The sequence below is a fragment of the Microtus ochrogaster genome, unplaced genomic scaffold (genome assembly GCF_000317375.1).
Source record: "Microtus ochrogaster isolate Prairie Vole_2 unplaced genomic scaffold, MicOch1.0 UNK6, whole genome shotgun sequence".
Taxonomy (NCBI): domain Eukaryota; kingdom Metazoa; phylum Chordata; class Mammalia; order Rodentia; family Cricetidae; genus Microtus; species Microtus ochrogaster.
Window position 1 is genome coordinate 6992774 of NW_004949104.1, and position 17161 is coordinate 7009934.

A 17161-nucleotide genomic window follows, 5' to 3' on the forward strand; every position below is an offset into this window, starting at 1 on the left:
AAAGAGTTGGTTTTCTTTAGGGATATTTTCCTAGGGTTCATCCTCCAGTGGATGGTGCCCATGTAGATATAAATAACAGTAGTTTAACTAAGGGAACTATAAAGTTAAGAAAGAAGATGAAGTTGGAAAGGAGAGAAGGGATGGGTGTGGATCTAGGAGTTGGGGCAAAGTGAGTGAGACTATGATCATAAATGCAACACATTATATTATCAATTACCATTGTATTTTTATCAAATAATAGACTATTTAAAAATTTTCAGGAGAAATAATCACATCTGTCATGTACGCTTAAAAAAAGAAATAACCCTCAAATTTACATTTCAAGAAGATAAAAATCAAGTAGCTAGCAATGAGAAAAGATTTTAAGATATGCTGTAAGATAATATGAACGAAATCAGCAAGATTGCAGTTTCAATCTGCATGCATGTTCAAGTAACGGAGCGTCAGATGAAATGATACAAAGGCACCCACATTCATTTTTCTTTGTAATAGACTGTATATGAAAGGAATAATAAGAGCTTGCCTACCAAATAACTAGCTTTGGAAACCATCATAATTAGAGAAACATTATTCATGGTTTTAATGCTTCATGGACTGTTCCTTGCCAAACAAACTGTTGGTTAATACAGAAGAGGCTTTGAAAATTAAATGTTAGCTTCCTTGTCTAGCTTCCTGTACATTGTGTGGCTCCTAGAAAGAAAGCAGAAGGATTTCTTCCAGTTCTCACTGTTTAGGATGTGAATTATGTCAGAGTTGTTGGCAGACAATGTTTATTGTTGGATTTGTGCTGCTCAATGAAGGAGTATTTCAGAATCAAATCACCTTTCCCAGAAGCACTCTGAGTTGTTGCCCTAGCAGTTCCCAGTCCTTAGCCAAAGCATGAACAGCTCCCTAAAACGCAGCATTAGTTGCGAAACCTCTCGCTGCACAGTAACTCTGTCATCTCTTCACAAAAGCCTCTAACAAATGATCCATTACTGTCATAGGCAAGCTTTTTAAATCACTTCTTAACTACATTTATTAAGGAGTTTGAGCACAATCACCTGAGCTATGGTTTTTCTTGTGTGTTTATTCATAATCTGCAGTCTTTAAGGATGTTCCAATTATAATTTATCTGCTACCTGTTGTGAAACCTGGATAACAAGATAATGCAAGCAATTAGCAAGGTTTGCACACTACTGAAAGATAATCTGTCTCCCGACTTCAGCAGCAGAGTGGAGTTATACTGATAACATTCACTTCTGTTTTATCCCTAAGGACAGTAAGTATTTATTTTCCTAATTCTCTTTAGATCAGGGTGAAGTTCACAGTATTTTGCAGGCAGTTGGATATACAAGCACTCCAAATGAAATGGTGTAAAGCAAGGATTAGCTCCCGAAATGTCCACAGTTCAGGTTTCTATACAGGAATTGTCCTTGTGAGTAGAGCACCTTCATCTAGCAAATACTGTGCTCCACACCTCCTCATTCTCTTTGATCAGTAAAATTGCATGATAGTTTTGCTTACCAACCCAAACAATAGAATCAATACGGTTTTCACTATATATTATTCATGTTATTGGGATAAAATAAAAGTGAACCGAGGAAATTTTGTTCTGCATAGGTCCCTAACCTATCTAGTTACAGGTTCTAAGCCATCCAAGGTAGCCAACAGATAGCGGGTCATGGATTCCCGCTCATGGAGTGAGCTTCACCTCAAATCAGATATTGGCTTGTTCCTTCCACAAACTTTGTATTACTGTGGCAAGCGTATTTTGTAGGCAGGTCACCATTGTAGACTGAAGGGTTTGTAACTAGGCTGCTATTTCCCTGTCCTTTTGGTTGCACGCAGGGTGCTTCCCTGTAACCTTAGTTTGTAGGGGTGAAGGCTGTAGGTGGGCACAAGCCTGACTTCTCTGTGCTCAATTGTGCAGGTGTTGTCTTCAGCAATTAGACTTTACTGTCAATATGTGGAGGCCTTAGCAATGGCCTGATTTGTTGAGCAGTTAGTCCCATGGGACCTCTTTTTTTTTTTTTTTCAAAAGCTCGATTTGATTTAATCCATTCCTCTTGCTGAAAATTTTATTTGGTGATGGAGCTGGGGCTCTGCTTTCCTATTATTTGGGGATTTCGTTTGGATTGCCTATATGGGCCTATTTTAGGAAGCTCCTACTTTATTGTATCTCCTTATCTGACTGCTCAAATGGCCCTTTGTTTTAGTTGTTCCTGTTCATATTCCCTTACTTGCCTACTACTCATCCCCTGTCTTATTTCTCTAAGACTTAAAATTCCATATTTTTTAGGTTTGGAGAGAATGGACATTTTGTTATTCCTGATTTTAGTGGAATTGCTTTACATTTAAATTAATGTTGACTATGGGCTTGCTGTAAATTGCCTTTATTGTGTTGAGGCTTATTCCATATATTTCTGTTTTCTCTAGGACTTTTATTGTCAAAGGGTGTTGGATTTTGTAACAGACATTTTCTGTTTCTAATGAGATCATCATGTGTTTTTAGTTTTTGAGTTTGTTTATATGGTTTGCATTTACTGATTTGTGTATGTTGAACTATATCTTCATCTCTGGAATGAAGCCCAGAGATGTTGATTTGTTGAAGGAGAGAGGGCCTGATTTTGGTCCCAACCACCCAGCTAACTTACACCCAAAATAATCACATAGAAACTGCATTCATTTAAACACTTCCTAGCCAATTAGCTATAACTTCTTATCAGGCAACTCTTGTATCTTAATTCAACCCATTTCTGTCAATCTGTGTATCGCCACAGATTTAGAGGGGATTTACAAGTATGACTTAAATAAATTTTGTTAAATTTATTTTTTACTAGCCTATTTGAAAAAACTGATGCATGCCCACAGAAACCCCAGTTATTTTCAGAATAATAGTTCCTAAATGAGCATGAGAATCACTAATTTATGTTTGATAAGCCCAAATTTGTTCATTTAATTCACAAAATACAGTATATTTTCTTGTTTAATATGGTGTGTATTAACAATATATCAATAGATTTAACTAAAAAGAAAGGAAGAAAGACAGAAGGATGATGTTATTAGTTTCTTTAATCTGATATTTTTCCTCCAAAGGTGAATCATTTGGTATTCACTACTATTCCAACACACAATATATACAACCATGAGACTTACTGTTTTATTATTTTCATGTTACTCTTATAAGTAGGGTATCTGTATTTTTGCTGTTTACTATTATAGAGAACATTGTGTTCAGAGAACTTTGAAGACAAGTCAACATCTGGATGAAACCATAATTCTGAAATCCTAGTTTGGCAACACAAACTGACTATGAAATAAAGATGGGACAGGATCATAGAGTCAAAGTTTTCATCCTGTTGTAGCTAGTAAAACAGGTGAAGGTGAAGTAATGATAACTAATCAAGAGTACATTAATCTTTCCTTCTAGCTGAACAACTTTTTCAGGAGAAATAAAGAAAGAGGTGTGATTGTTGATCAAAGAAAACTCCAGGGAAATATTCAACTGCTTGTAATTTAATTAGAGATAGTCAACGTGATAACAGAGAAAAGACATCATAGCCAACATTTGAAGCAAGCACATTTAAGTGGTAAGAAAATAGCTATGAACTGGTGTCTTTACTACAAAGCTTCACAGAAAATGCAAGCTGTGTTGTTATCACTAAGTCTTTTCTAGTTAAAACTCTTTGAAAATTTAGAGAGTCGAAATACTCAAATTGAAACCTTTGATTATAAGAAGCAAATGAAAAGAGGTTGCTTTTTTGATTGCTTTAGAAAGGACTACGAGACCACGGGGTAGAAGTAAATATTCCACTATAGTGGGGATTCCATAGCTGCAAAATAAAAGGGAATAGAAATCTGCTCCCCACCCCATCCACATGAACTTTTCAAGGGAAGGAAAGCACATGTTCTTTATTAACACTAAGCTGTGGGCAGGGTGCAGATCTCATTGAAGGAAGTTTTAAATTGATTTTGAAACGTGACTGGGAACATTTTGGATACTGGAGGTATTCATGCCAATAAAATATAGAACAGTGACAAGAAGAACAGAATTTTTAGATGTTCAGTCATGGAGGAAAGTAGTACTAATATTTAAGAGAAAGAAAACACAGCATCCCTAAAATTTCTGTAGCTCCTTGATATTATCCTATTATAGTCACCAGAATATAGAAAAAAAAACTTGTCAGTTTCTCCTTATCCCTTCTATGCATTTCTTTAATTGTAACCCTTGCTATTTCACATAGTTTTCTCTTTTTCCAAGTACCTCAGAGAAGAGAACCTCAGGCAATTTCCCCTACCCTGCAGTTAAGCAGTTTTAGTGTGTTGTCAGGGAGGACTGAGTGCCTTAGAGAGACAATATGAAAAAGCGAAGATAAGCAGTATGTTTTTACCTGCAATAGTATTCAGAGATGGCTTCTGTATTTGGACACTGTCCCCTCCTCACTGCTAACAGACACTCCAGATTAAATGTAAAAAAAGAGTACACTTGCCAAACAAATACAGCTTTAAGATATGTCTCAGTTTCTTTTCATTTGGACTAGCTACTTTGAGCCACTTCCAATAGAAGTATTTTGGAGCTTTTACCAGGATGTATGTTCTAGTAATCAGTTTCCTAATATTGTTACAAATATCTGAGAGAAGCGAGCTTCTGAAGGGAAGAGGTTTTTATAAGCTTTCACTTAGTTTTGAGAGTTTCAGTCTGTGGTCAGGTAGACTTATTTTCTTGAAGCAAGCAATGTGTCATGAGAGAGAGCAAGCATATAGCCCAAGATGTGCTCATATCATGATCAGAAATATAAGAACAATGAGTGTCCTGTGCTGTTAGAGACATGGCCTCAAACAAATAAAGTTCTCTTGTAGCCCCCCACATTTTAAAGCCTTTTTAACTCTTCCGATAATGTCAAGATAGAGCCTAACTTGTAAAAGATGTGGTTTGAAAAAGTATGGCATGTGTAGACTTATGTGTTTGAATGCTTGGCCATAGAGAATCACACTACTTGTTGGAGTAGGTGTGGCTCAGAAGAAGTGTTTCACTGTGGAGGCTAGCTTTGAGGTCTCATACATGCTCAAGCTATGGCCAGTGTGACAAACTACTTCTGCTGTCTCTAGAGTGCGATGTGGAGCTATCAGCTCCTTCTGTAGTGCCATGTCTGCCTTCAAACCCACATGTCCTGCCATGGTGGTAATGGACTACACTCCTGAAGCTGTAAGTCACCCTAGTTAAATGTTTTCCTTTATAAGAATTGCCACATGTTGCTGTTTGAAAGATTTCCACAATAGCCCAGAATGGAGTATAATAAAACTTTATTTATTATGGGATTAAACTCATAGAATTTATTAGGGGGTAAATGCACAGAATTTATTAGGCAGTAAACTCACAGAAATCAGTGATCCACAGTCCTCTGCACGTGCAAGGAACTGGAACAGAATCCAACAACCAAGGAGCCTGCACATGCTTTTTGTCTGCATATATAGTACATGAGACCAGTGAGCCAGTATCTTAAAGGCTATTGTTTGAAGGAATTCCCAGAGCAGCCATGATCATGGTGTCTCTTCACAGCAATAGAAACCCTAAAAGACAGCTGTTGGTACTAGATGTAGGGTATTATTGTGATAGGTCTGACCGTGCTTTTGTTTGGAGAAATATGTAACACTTTGGGTTGGAAAAACAGTGGAATGCTTTAAATGGAGACTTTTCTCTGTCTTGCCCAGTCCCACTAAACTGGTTTCTCTTCAACTGCTGGTGCCTGCATCTACTTATAAGATAACCAGACTCAATGGCTCAATATTAATTGTAATTGTTTGACCAATGGCTTATGCATATTACTGACAAGCTCTCAAAATTAAATTGGCCCATTTCTACTGAGCACTACATGGCTGTGACCTACCAGTGATGCCCTCCTTCAGTGACTACATGGCATCTTTCTGATTCTGCTTTTTTTCTCTCTGTATTTTTGTTTGGTTTTCCTGCCTGACACTATTCTGCCTGGCCATTTTACTGAAACAGATTTATTCATCAACCAATGAGAGAAACTCATATTTATATCATACAGAAGGACATCCTGTATCACAATACTTTAAGTGCCAGTTAATGGACCATACTTGTAGGAGCATGGCAGACAGTGGTGCTGAGGGTGGTTTGAATTGTGGGAGCCTGGCTCAAGAGGTTTCAGAGGGAATTTTATTATGTTGCCTAGAGATCATTCTTGTGATATTTTGTCTTAGAATGTAGTTGCTTTTCGCCCTTGTCAAAAAAATCTGCCTGAGGCTAAACTGAAGATTTTTGGATTAATTCCCTTGAAAGAGCCTATGTATAGACTCCGTCTTGTGGTTTTTAGTTTTTTTTCTAATAAGATTTATAATGAGAAGGAGCAAGTTGAAAAAGGAAAAATACAAAATGTACAATTTGAGGAGAAAAGGAACAATAGGAAGTAGAATGGAGCTAAATCCTGTGTTCAAGGAGATAAACAGATTACAAAATGGAATATAGGAAGTGGTTATCTCAGGATGAGAAAATCTATCCAGCCAAGTTTCTAATCTAGTGAAAAGAAATTAAAGAAAAGCTTAGTGCCAGATGTGGTGGCACATGCATTTAGTCCCAGTACTTAGAAGGCAGAGGCTGGTGATCTCTGAGTTTGAGGTGAGTCTGCTCTACAGAGCCAGTTCCAGCATAGCCACACTAAGGCAGTGAAGGAAAACTTTGAAAACTGAAAGCTGGTGAAGATGTATTTGAAGATATAATTCTGGTCCATGTTCAAGTCTCAGAAAATAGCAGAACTTGGCAGCTTTGGCCACATGTTTCTGGCTTTAGAGTCAAGGATAGAAAAAAGGAGTAATATAATTATTAAATATTATTAAATGTTTTCCTTTATAAAGTTACTGTGGTCATGGTGTCTCTCCACAGCACTAGAAACCAGACAGAGGACTTTCTATACTTAAGTCATAGCAGAACTAAGGGGCTATATGCTTTCTATTTTCTATATTTGCACCTGAATCTAGCCATATCTTTACAGTTCCATTTGCTTGTAGTAAAATCTACAGGGGACCTTTTAAACTCTCAGATTAAGTTCTACCTCCCATGGTAGTTCTAGACTAAAATTAGAGGGGTTACAATGTATTCCACGATATTAGTAAGCTTCTACAGTTGGGAAGCACTGCTGTTGGATAACCATAGTCATCTTTCACCCATAACCATTTATGAAAAACAATCAATAGTTGGACCCAGCTGTAAAACCTACAAACCGCAACAATGACCAACCCAGGAGGATAGTTCTGAGTTAAAAATAGTGACAGTTTTGTCTTGAGGGTAACCACCAGATATTTATTATGATTTAAACATTGCTCAATAGGAAATTCATCCATGGTAATATAAACCTAACTGGTGACAACTACCCACAGCTGGTGACAAGACACACCTTGAAGAAAAACCTACTTTACCACCCTCTGCTAAACTGGTAATAAACTGCCTTCTAAATACTTAAATACTTAACGGTGCACATGGGAATATGTAGGCAGATAGTACATTAAATAAATGAACCTATAGGGCCATTCTTATTCAAACCACTACATTATTCATGTAAGAACTTTAAAAAATTCTTAATAAAAGAATTGTTAGGATAAAGGGGTAGACTAGAATAGGATCTAGCCTGGGCTAAATAGCAGCAAAGACTTTATTTATTTTTAGTGATGATGGAAAACCTATCTCTCTCCTCTAGGAAAACCTTCAGTGAAAAAATTACAACTGGCTGGGCGATGGTGGCTGACGCATTAATCCCAGTACTCGGCAGGCAGAGGCAGGCAGATCTGTGAGTTTGAGGCCAAGCTGGTCTACAAGAACTAGTTTCAGGTTAGGCTCCAAAGCTACGGAAAAACCCTATCTCAAAAAGCAAAAAGATAAAAAATAAAAAAAATACATCTGTACATTGACTTTGACTAGATTTCACTAGTCATAAACCAACTTCTTTTCTATTTTATTTTTGAGATTATAATTTTTTAAAACATCTGATTCTCCTATGCTTATTATATCATACTCTAAGCTTTCCAGTTTGTTTTTCTGAGGCTTTTCTCACTGCTGTACTTTGAGCCTTGTGTGTTTTTTTTTAAATAATAATTTCCATTTCCTTAAAAGTACAGCTTTTCTTTATTATGTATGCTTACTTAAAGAAGTAGTAGAGTGTATGCTTATATCATGATTTCAGATAGAAATTATAGCTGACTGTAGTAAGTCCATAAAAATTATGCCAAATTTAGAAATGTAGAAACAGACATTATACTCATTTCATTTTTATTGTGTATTAATCTTTTAAAAACTACTATATGTGTGCATGTATATGTCTTACTTACACAGAGAATTCTCTGTGTTTATTTACTCAAATAATTTAATGTGCTTTTGTTATTTCCTTACCCAGAACATCTTCTAAGTTAATGCAGTCTAAAAGTTGCTGAGCTAGGGGTAAGAATTTAGAAAAACCACTGAGAAGTTTACAAGTGAAACTGAAAGGATTATTCATTTTTGACGCTATGATGGTAGCTAAAAAATCCTGAAAACTTGAAGAACTAGTTAGAAAAAGAAAGTGTGAAATAGCTTTATATTTAAATCACATTAGGTAAAACATTAAAATACTGTGATAAAGTTGGAAATGTCCTAAAAAATATGCTATCGTTGTCAGTACAGTAAATACAATATATATTATATTAATAAAAACTTAAGATATGCTAAGCTGAAGCCTGTCTCGTTAGGTGAAGTTGCTTTGTCTTAATTCACAGTCCTGTGCTCCACCTTTGTAAAGGTTTTAGGCTTTATGGTGTGCAGTGGTGGGCACTTTTTCCAATTTAGAGGTGCTCTTCTCATGTTCTGAGGTGGTTCTTTTAAACCTCATTTTCTGTCTTTCTGACTTCACTTATAATTCAGTTCTTCTTGTTGTTTTCTTCAAGAAAGCTTATAATGATATTATAGTTTGCTCCACACCATTTGACTCCTTCGTGTTCCAAATTCTTAGACAAATCTTAGAGGGAAACGTCCAGCCAGAAGTATTCTCTTCCATTTTTTTGAGGAATCTTGAACTATTGTAGATATTCCCCAGTTGTTTACAGTGTGATTCTTATTTATTGAAATATCAAATCAATATTCTTGGAGGAATCTTGAACTATAGTAGATATTCCCCAGTTATGTACTGTGTGATTCTTATTTTTTGAAAGATCAAATCAATATTTTGTTATTAGCAATACATAATATAGTAAGTATTGGTGGTTCAGTATGACAATAGGCATGTTAGAATAGAAAAAACTCCTGGCCATAAGAATACAGTATCTGATCTGAGTGGAAGTTTGACATACCAACTTGGTTGGTTCAATTGCATGGGAAAAGGACCTCTCCTAGGAAGGTGGACTCATTTTACACCATGCTAATGAGATACAGGAAGTATCTAGACCTTTATTGAGATACTGAGCTTTTTCTTCTTAGCATGCCTGCTTCCTATGCAGCAGCATCACATCGCAGCCGTGTAAAGTTGGGTGTTTGTTAACTTTTCCAAATTAGTCTGAAAAGCATAAAACTTTCCTTTATTTTTCTTTCTATCTCTTTTCTAAGCATGCAGTTTTTAACAGTTTGAGCTTTCTCCACCAACATTTCAGCCATTCCCTATTTTTTTTTTTTTTTTTGGGGACAAGGTTTCCCTGTGTACTAGGCTGACCTAGTACTCACTTTTGTAGACCAGGCTGGCCTCAGACTCACAGAGATCCACCTGCCTCTGCCTCATGAATGCTAGGATTAAATGTGTGCACCACCACTGCCTGGCTGGGCTACCATATTCTTTCTCTGAAATCTCCCTCCTCAACACCTGGTGTCTGGCCTCTAACATAAATGACACAGCTTTTTTTCCCTTCTCTGATCCATTCATCTCTGGGCAGCAGCTGAAGTTTACAGCTTTTTAGCTGTAATATTTTTTTCTTGTGTTTCCATTCAATTCCATTCTAAATGTTTTTATTCATGTGAATATGAGCTTCAAAGATGACTCCAAATCTCCCTGTATTGTCAAAAAGGACGTAAATGTAGTTACAAAAATGACTGAGACTGGTTTGGGTTTACTAGTGAACCATAGAACATGAAAGGAGTTTTTCTCATTTCCTACGAGAATGAATCATCTTCCTAGTGTAAAACACCTAACTAGATGGAAGATTTACTTTGGCGTATAGGTTGGGAAGTTATAGGCTGTATTCACTTGGTCCAATTGCTCTTTGGTCTTTGAAGAGGAATTATATTACAAGGGTAGCATTGCCTAGTGACATCCAACAAACAAAAAACAAAGGAATAAGAAGATGCTGTGTTCCTGTAGTTCCTAGTGTCCTCTTCAGTATATATCTCCAATGATCTAGCAATATCTGCCAAAGCCCTACTTGTTAAATATGTTCCAACTCCCAATAGCACCATGATCTAAGGACCAAGAGAGCCATCAGTACATGGATCTATGAGTGGGATTCAAGATCCCAATTATAACATTTTCTCCAGAAAAAGATTTTTTTAAAACTTTGAACAAACGAATAGGTATGTATGCTCCTCATTTGGACCTTGGGAGCTCAGTCCGGTGCTCCAATGTGGGTCTCTGTCACTATCTCCATCCATCGCCAGATGAAGGTTCTTGTCATGTTCCTATATTACAAATTGTTTAACATGCAAATTTTCACTCCTCTTCATCTCAGGAAAATGCTAGTGGAAAAAAAATGTCTTTACTACGAGAAATCTAAAGGTAGCTATACTTATCTCACAAAATCTAACTTGTTTAGTTTGTACATTTTTCTTCAAGCATCTTTAGGCCTGATGAAGTTTTCAGTTTTGCTAGTCCAGTAGGAGGGATTTGGCAAGGCAAATATATCATGGGTAGGAGTTATGGAAACGACTATCTTGAAATAATGCAAACGTATTTTAACAGGATGCTATCCAGAACTAAATTCATTTTCCTGTATAAATATGTTCTTTAAGTTCTCATATACAACTTCATTTTTGTTGTTTGTGCTAGGATATTTACAGCACATGGGTGTCTATGTTTTAAAGGTGTAAGACTGGTTAAGAAAAGAAGATTTTTTTGATTTGGAATAAGGCTTTACTTTTATATGCTGTGATTAATATAGTTATATCAGTGTTGTGGCTCCACTAAAGCATAAAGATAAAGTTTTTTTTCATTTTCATAGTTGGTAGTAATTAGAATACACGAGTTTATTTTAAATGTGGAAGAAGAAGAAAATAGGTAGGGAGGTTATAAGACAAAACGTCAAGTTGAAAGTTTAATATCCCCCATAGAAATAGCTACAAGTAAAGATACCATGGAAATTAATTTCTCCATCTTGGCAAAGATTACATGGCTAAACATAATAGAAAATTGATTATTGGAAACTCTGTATGACAAGGGCACGATCAATAACAGTATTAGACTGATAAAAATATGTATTGGATGATTAAATTGTGCAGATGAAGCATAGGAAATTTCAAACATTGATTTCATTCAGTTTTGAAAAAAATGTTGTGAATGAACATATCATTCAAAGACTTGTTCACTGCACTTAGCCAATCTTACCTTATCTACATGACTTCATCTCCACGGTACTCACCATCTTTTCCCCTTGTATCAACAGCAGGAATGGTAGTAACACTGTTAGTTACAACACTGCTTGCAGTTACAGAGAATTTTCCGTGTCCTACAGGCAGTTTAAAACTGTTCACCAGGCACGCTGGCTAGGTTTATACCAACTTGAGACAAGAGATAGTCATCTGAGAGGAGGGAGTCTCTACTGAGAAAATGCTTCCATAAGATTGTGCTGTAGGAAAGCCTGAAGGACATTTTCTTAGTTAGTGATTGATGTGGAAGGGCCTAGTCCATTGTGGGTGAGGCCACCCTAAGGCCGGTGGTACTGGATTAACGAAGCTGAGCAAGACATAAGGAGCAGGCCAGCAGGCAGCACCCCTCCATGCTTCTGCATCATCTTGCCTCCAGGTTACTGCTTTCTGTGAGTTCCTGCTCTCACTGCTTTTGATGATGAACTCTTATATGGAACTGTGAGAGAAATAAATCCCTTTCTCCCCAAGTTGCTTTTGGTCGTGGTGTTTCATCATAGCGACAGCAACACTAACTAGGACAGCCAGCAACATTTTATTCCTTCCGTATCAAAACGCTGAAGGGACTATTATTGCTACTTTCCTTCACCAAATGAACAAGACGGAAGTGTGAAAAGTATAACTGAACTTTTCCTAAACTAAACTGAAAATAAACACTGAATCTAAATTCAAAGCTACCTTCTCTGATCCCAAAGTCCATGACATCTGAGACTTTCTATTTAGAAGTATTACAGTTCTGAAAAGAAGTGTTATTATTTCATACTTTACCAAACTTTAATTCTGCTTGTTATGCTCTTCTTTATTGCTCCCCTGGTAGACTCTAAGACTTCCGTCTCACAAGATCAAATCTCATGTGTATTCTGTCTGTTAAGCATTCTCTTAATCAGCCTTGCAGAATTGATGACTCTGTTGTTTGTACTCCCTTTGGTCCTGATCCAAACTGCTAATCTTCCCTTATCCTAATGTAGTGTGATTACTTATGCACACATCTGTCTGGAATATATGGAACATACAACATATGTTGTTAAATGGATGGGGGAATGAATAAATGAGTGCACGATACACAGAAAATATCATATTATCCTGACTAGAAATACAAGCTTGCTATAGTACTCATTAAAACTGATCATTTATTTAGGTTTTTAGAGCAGGTAATAGTTATTTCACTACAGTAATTACAGAAATGTTCTCAGAAAGGATTAATTTACATTGATGGGGTTTAGCTTATTAGCATAGTTTTACTGGATTTGGCTACAAATATTCTCTATGTCATCTTTTCTTAATATTTTCTGCTTAATCAACCATCAATTATGAGCAATATATATTAAAAGAAAAAGCACTTAAAATTGGAGATACCAAAAGTGAGTGACAACCTTCTATGAATTCTATATAGTGAAAATGAATTTTTTTAGTTTGATTAATTTTTGGCTACTTAGAGTTTGAGTAAAAAATGTACTGATTGGACAAAGGCAATTTTCTTTGGGAGAAAAATCATTTAGAAGAGAATGTCAACCACAATAATAGGACAATAGATCTCAGAGGATTCCAGTAAGCTCCCCAGTTCCTTGTTGTTTTATATATAAATTTCAGTAATAGGAAGAGCAGTAAATACAACCTGAAATAGCTGTTTCAGCTAAGTTATTTTGTCCATGCTTGAATTACTTTGTGGGTTTTTTTCTTACAGTAAGACAATATAGTGAGAGGAGGGGGAGGAGGGAGCCTGTTATGTTCTTTAGTAGAAAGATCATCCAGATTTTCTTTTGGTTTGGACTTGTTTCAGATATTTCAAAGGCTCTGGAGGAAATCACATTGGGTAACAGCATTAGCATTTTATCATAAGATGCTTGTGACACAACAGAGTTGGTGTTAGCAAGCATATGCATTGCTTTTCTCATGGTTGTCATCCAATTATTTGGCAGAACCAATGTAAATTAGGAATGGTTTGTTTTGGCTTATGGTTTCAGAGGTATCAGTACATCATATTGGGGTGAGCATGTCAGAGCAAAGTAGCCCTGAAATCAGCAAAAAGGATTAGGAAGGAGCAGAGCAATCACTCCAAAGATACCTTCCCAGTGATTTACTTTGTTCCATGAGTCTTTGCCTCCCACCTTTTACTACTGCAAAATAATATGTCATGGGAATCAATCCGTTCCTTAGGTAAGAGCCTCCATGGTCTAACTTATGAATATGCTTTCACAGATGTATCTAAGGTGTGCCTTTTAATATCTTTGGTGTTTTCTTTAAACAAACTCAGCTGATAATCATAATTAACCAGCAAAGGGAGTTTAGTGGATATCAAGGGCATAGTGGGAGTCGAAGTGTCTTACAGACGAAAGTTAAAAGCAGTAGCATACATGAGATTCTAGGTTTTATGTGAATGGCCAGTCTGCTGGACCTTTGAGGGTATAAAAACGCTGAAAAATATATGGGGAGGGATGATACAGTTTTATCATTTTTTTTGTAAAAAAAATGGATTTCCATGGAGAAGTTGAGCCAATAATTGATAGAAACTAATGAGCACCAAAGACAATCACCTGAGACCTAGTGTGGTAAAGAAAAGAAAGCCACATCTTGTAGTATTTAGAGGTTCTTGGAGGAACTTGTTAACTACTGGGGATGAGATTAATTATCTAAAGAATAACATAAAGGAAGGAAGAAAACATCATTTGTACTTCTTCACCAGTCTGAAAATATTTATTACTTAATTTCAGAAACAGGTTATATATCTGTAGTGCAATCTGCAAAATCAAAATGACACTATGTCTACTTATAAAATCAGAGTACCATACATTTGTACGACAAGTACATTTTTGCTCTTTATTATGTCACTAGTTTGATTTCTTAAAATGCTTTACCACTCCCTTCCCCCTACGCCTTAGTTTTCCTACTTCAATGCATCCCTTTTCTGGAATAGAATCAAGTATTCAGATTCTTCTGAAAGAACTCAATTGTAATAGGTTAGGATAATCAGCCAGGCCAACCCCTCCATTCCAGCGTCAGAGTTAATCTTTGATGGTACATTAAACCACAGTAGAAGCCTTTATATCTTATCATCTTATCATCACTTCAGGACCCAAACCCTGCTAAATGTATTGTTTACTTGAGGGTAATCATAAAAATCAAGGGTTAATTATTGATGAGAGGGAGAGTCATGTCAAATTGTTTGCCTTTTATCACTTTAGGCAATCTGCCAATTGTAAATCTTGGATAAAGATAAATAAATAAATAATGACACATCACATTCCTAAAAGATTGTATTGACGATCATGGTCTTTCAGCTTATGAAAATCCAATAAATCCAATAATCCACTCAGTAAGGTTCAGTGTGACTTGAAAACACAGCATATTTCTAAATGTTTTACTCACACTTTGGACTATCTGTTCTCTATATAAGGTGGCCAAACTACTTCTTCAAACTCATCTACCCTGACACTTTTAAATAGGTAGGATACCAGTAGGGAAGTTCTTTAAATTATGATATTGATTTTCTATATTTATGAAAATATTTAAACAATACTTGGAATTCTATTGGCAACAAACATTCAGAGACGTCAATGATAGTCACTAAGAGCCTGCTTCTCATAGTACTGGGGTTATCTGTGTCTTGGTAACTCTTACCTTTTGTTAACTTCTTATTTCAAATTTTCTATAATAACACTATTTCCATGACATATACTATTTTGTTGTGTTATATAAAAATATTTATTATTTTCTGCTTATTTAGAATAAACATAAGACTACCATTTAAAAACGAATTAAAAAAATTCTATGACTTGTGGCATTTCACATAATATGATGATAAACTTAGAGAGGAGATGAATACACTAGAAATGTGACATTATTTTCTGACAACACCTGAAGTTATTGGCTCACATAGTTCTCTATTCATCCTAATGTGCCAGAACACTTCCCTAGATGGGGATCCTCTTGAATCTGGATGAAACCAAATCTGAAAATACTGATGGTACATTGTATAATTTGATAGCCAGGCCTCCATTCCTGACTTTTGCAAATAATAATTTTCCTACCACATTTAAATTCACATGATGCATTTTGACATCTAATCTCGTTTCCTCTTGTTCAGTCAGGAATGATTCTTCTGACTTTGCTTTATTTTATTTTCCTAAAATATATGCTTACTATTTTATTGCAATACTGGTGTATTACAATATATGCTTACTATTTTATTGTAATACTGGTGTATTACTTCTACCTTTGAAACAAGCCACTCTAAATTTTAGTATAAATTGAATATTTGTCTTTGTTAATTGTTTCTTTAAGATCATCCCTCATTTATAATCTTATTCTGAGTTCTAGTTATTCCTTTATATATTTTCATTTATTTTGTGTGTTTCCTCCCTCATTTATTTTGTTTACATATTTATATTTTGAATTTCAGTTAATACTTCTATTTTTGCTGAATTCAACTTTCCAAAAACACCATCCCTACATACATGACAGCTGCTTCCAAATGTTAAGATCAACTAGTTTCTGACGTCTGTGTTCAGTATCATGTAGAAGTCCTAGATAATGTGATTTAAAATGCAGCAAGCTCTACCAATTTTCATCTTGTAATAATAATCAGTTTGTGACACCTGTGATTAACTCCAGAGAAACTAACCCTTGATACCATTTCATTCTCTTACCAAGTCACATCAGTCCTTGATTTGCATACTGGGTCAATAACTGATTTATTAATATATTAATTGCATATGGTTCATAGTCATTTATTAATCAGAGAATACTTTGGGTCAAAATGGATAAACATATTTTATAATATGTAACATTTAATATTTTTCAGGTCCATTGAATTTTTCCTATTTTTCTTTTCCTGAAAACAGATTTTTTTGATTTGACATATTTCGTTTATGGTTTCCCTTCCTCCAACTTCTTCCAGATCTTCTCCACTTTACCTCCCATCTAAATCCACATTCTTTCTGTCTGTAGTAAACCAGAAGTCTAAAGAACAACAATAAAATAAGATAAAAACAAAACAAACAAACAAGAATAGGACCAAACAAATAGACAAACATCAGAAAGAGCCAAAAAAAGAAAAAAAAGCACCAGAAGCACATCTGGAGGCAGAGATAGACATATACAGAAATCCCATTAAAACCGTAATATACTGAAAGATTCCCTAAGGTTAAAAAAATGCCCTGACAAAATATCATGAGGCAAAGAATCTTCAAAAACGCCACTGAGTTCATCTGTGTTTATCATCATAAAAGCTAGTTTTATCCCCAGTGAGACTCCTCTGGAAAAAACTACTTTTTCATTTGTGAGTGGTTGCCAACTGGAGATACTTTCTGGGTTAGAGATGAGGGCTTGTGTCTCCTTACAGCTCTAAGACCCCATCTGGCACAGACCCAACATGGCTCTGAAAATTCCATCATACTCGGTGTGAGTACATTTGGGTGTTGGCCCCTCTGTGACCACAGTGTCTTATATCCTTGGTGTTCTCTTATCTACTCTAAGTCTTATACTCTTTTTGTCTCATTTTTGCATGATTTCCAGAGCTTTCAGGGGAGATTTAATCAAGATAATCCATCTAGAACTGAGTGATTCAAGGTT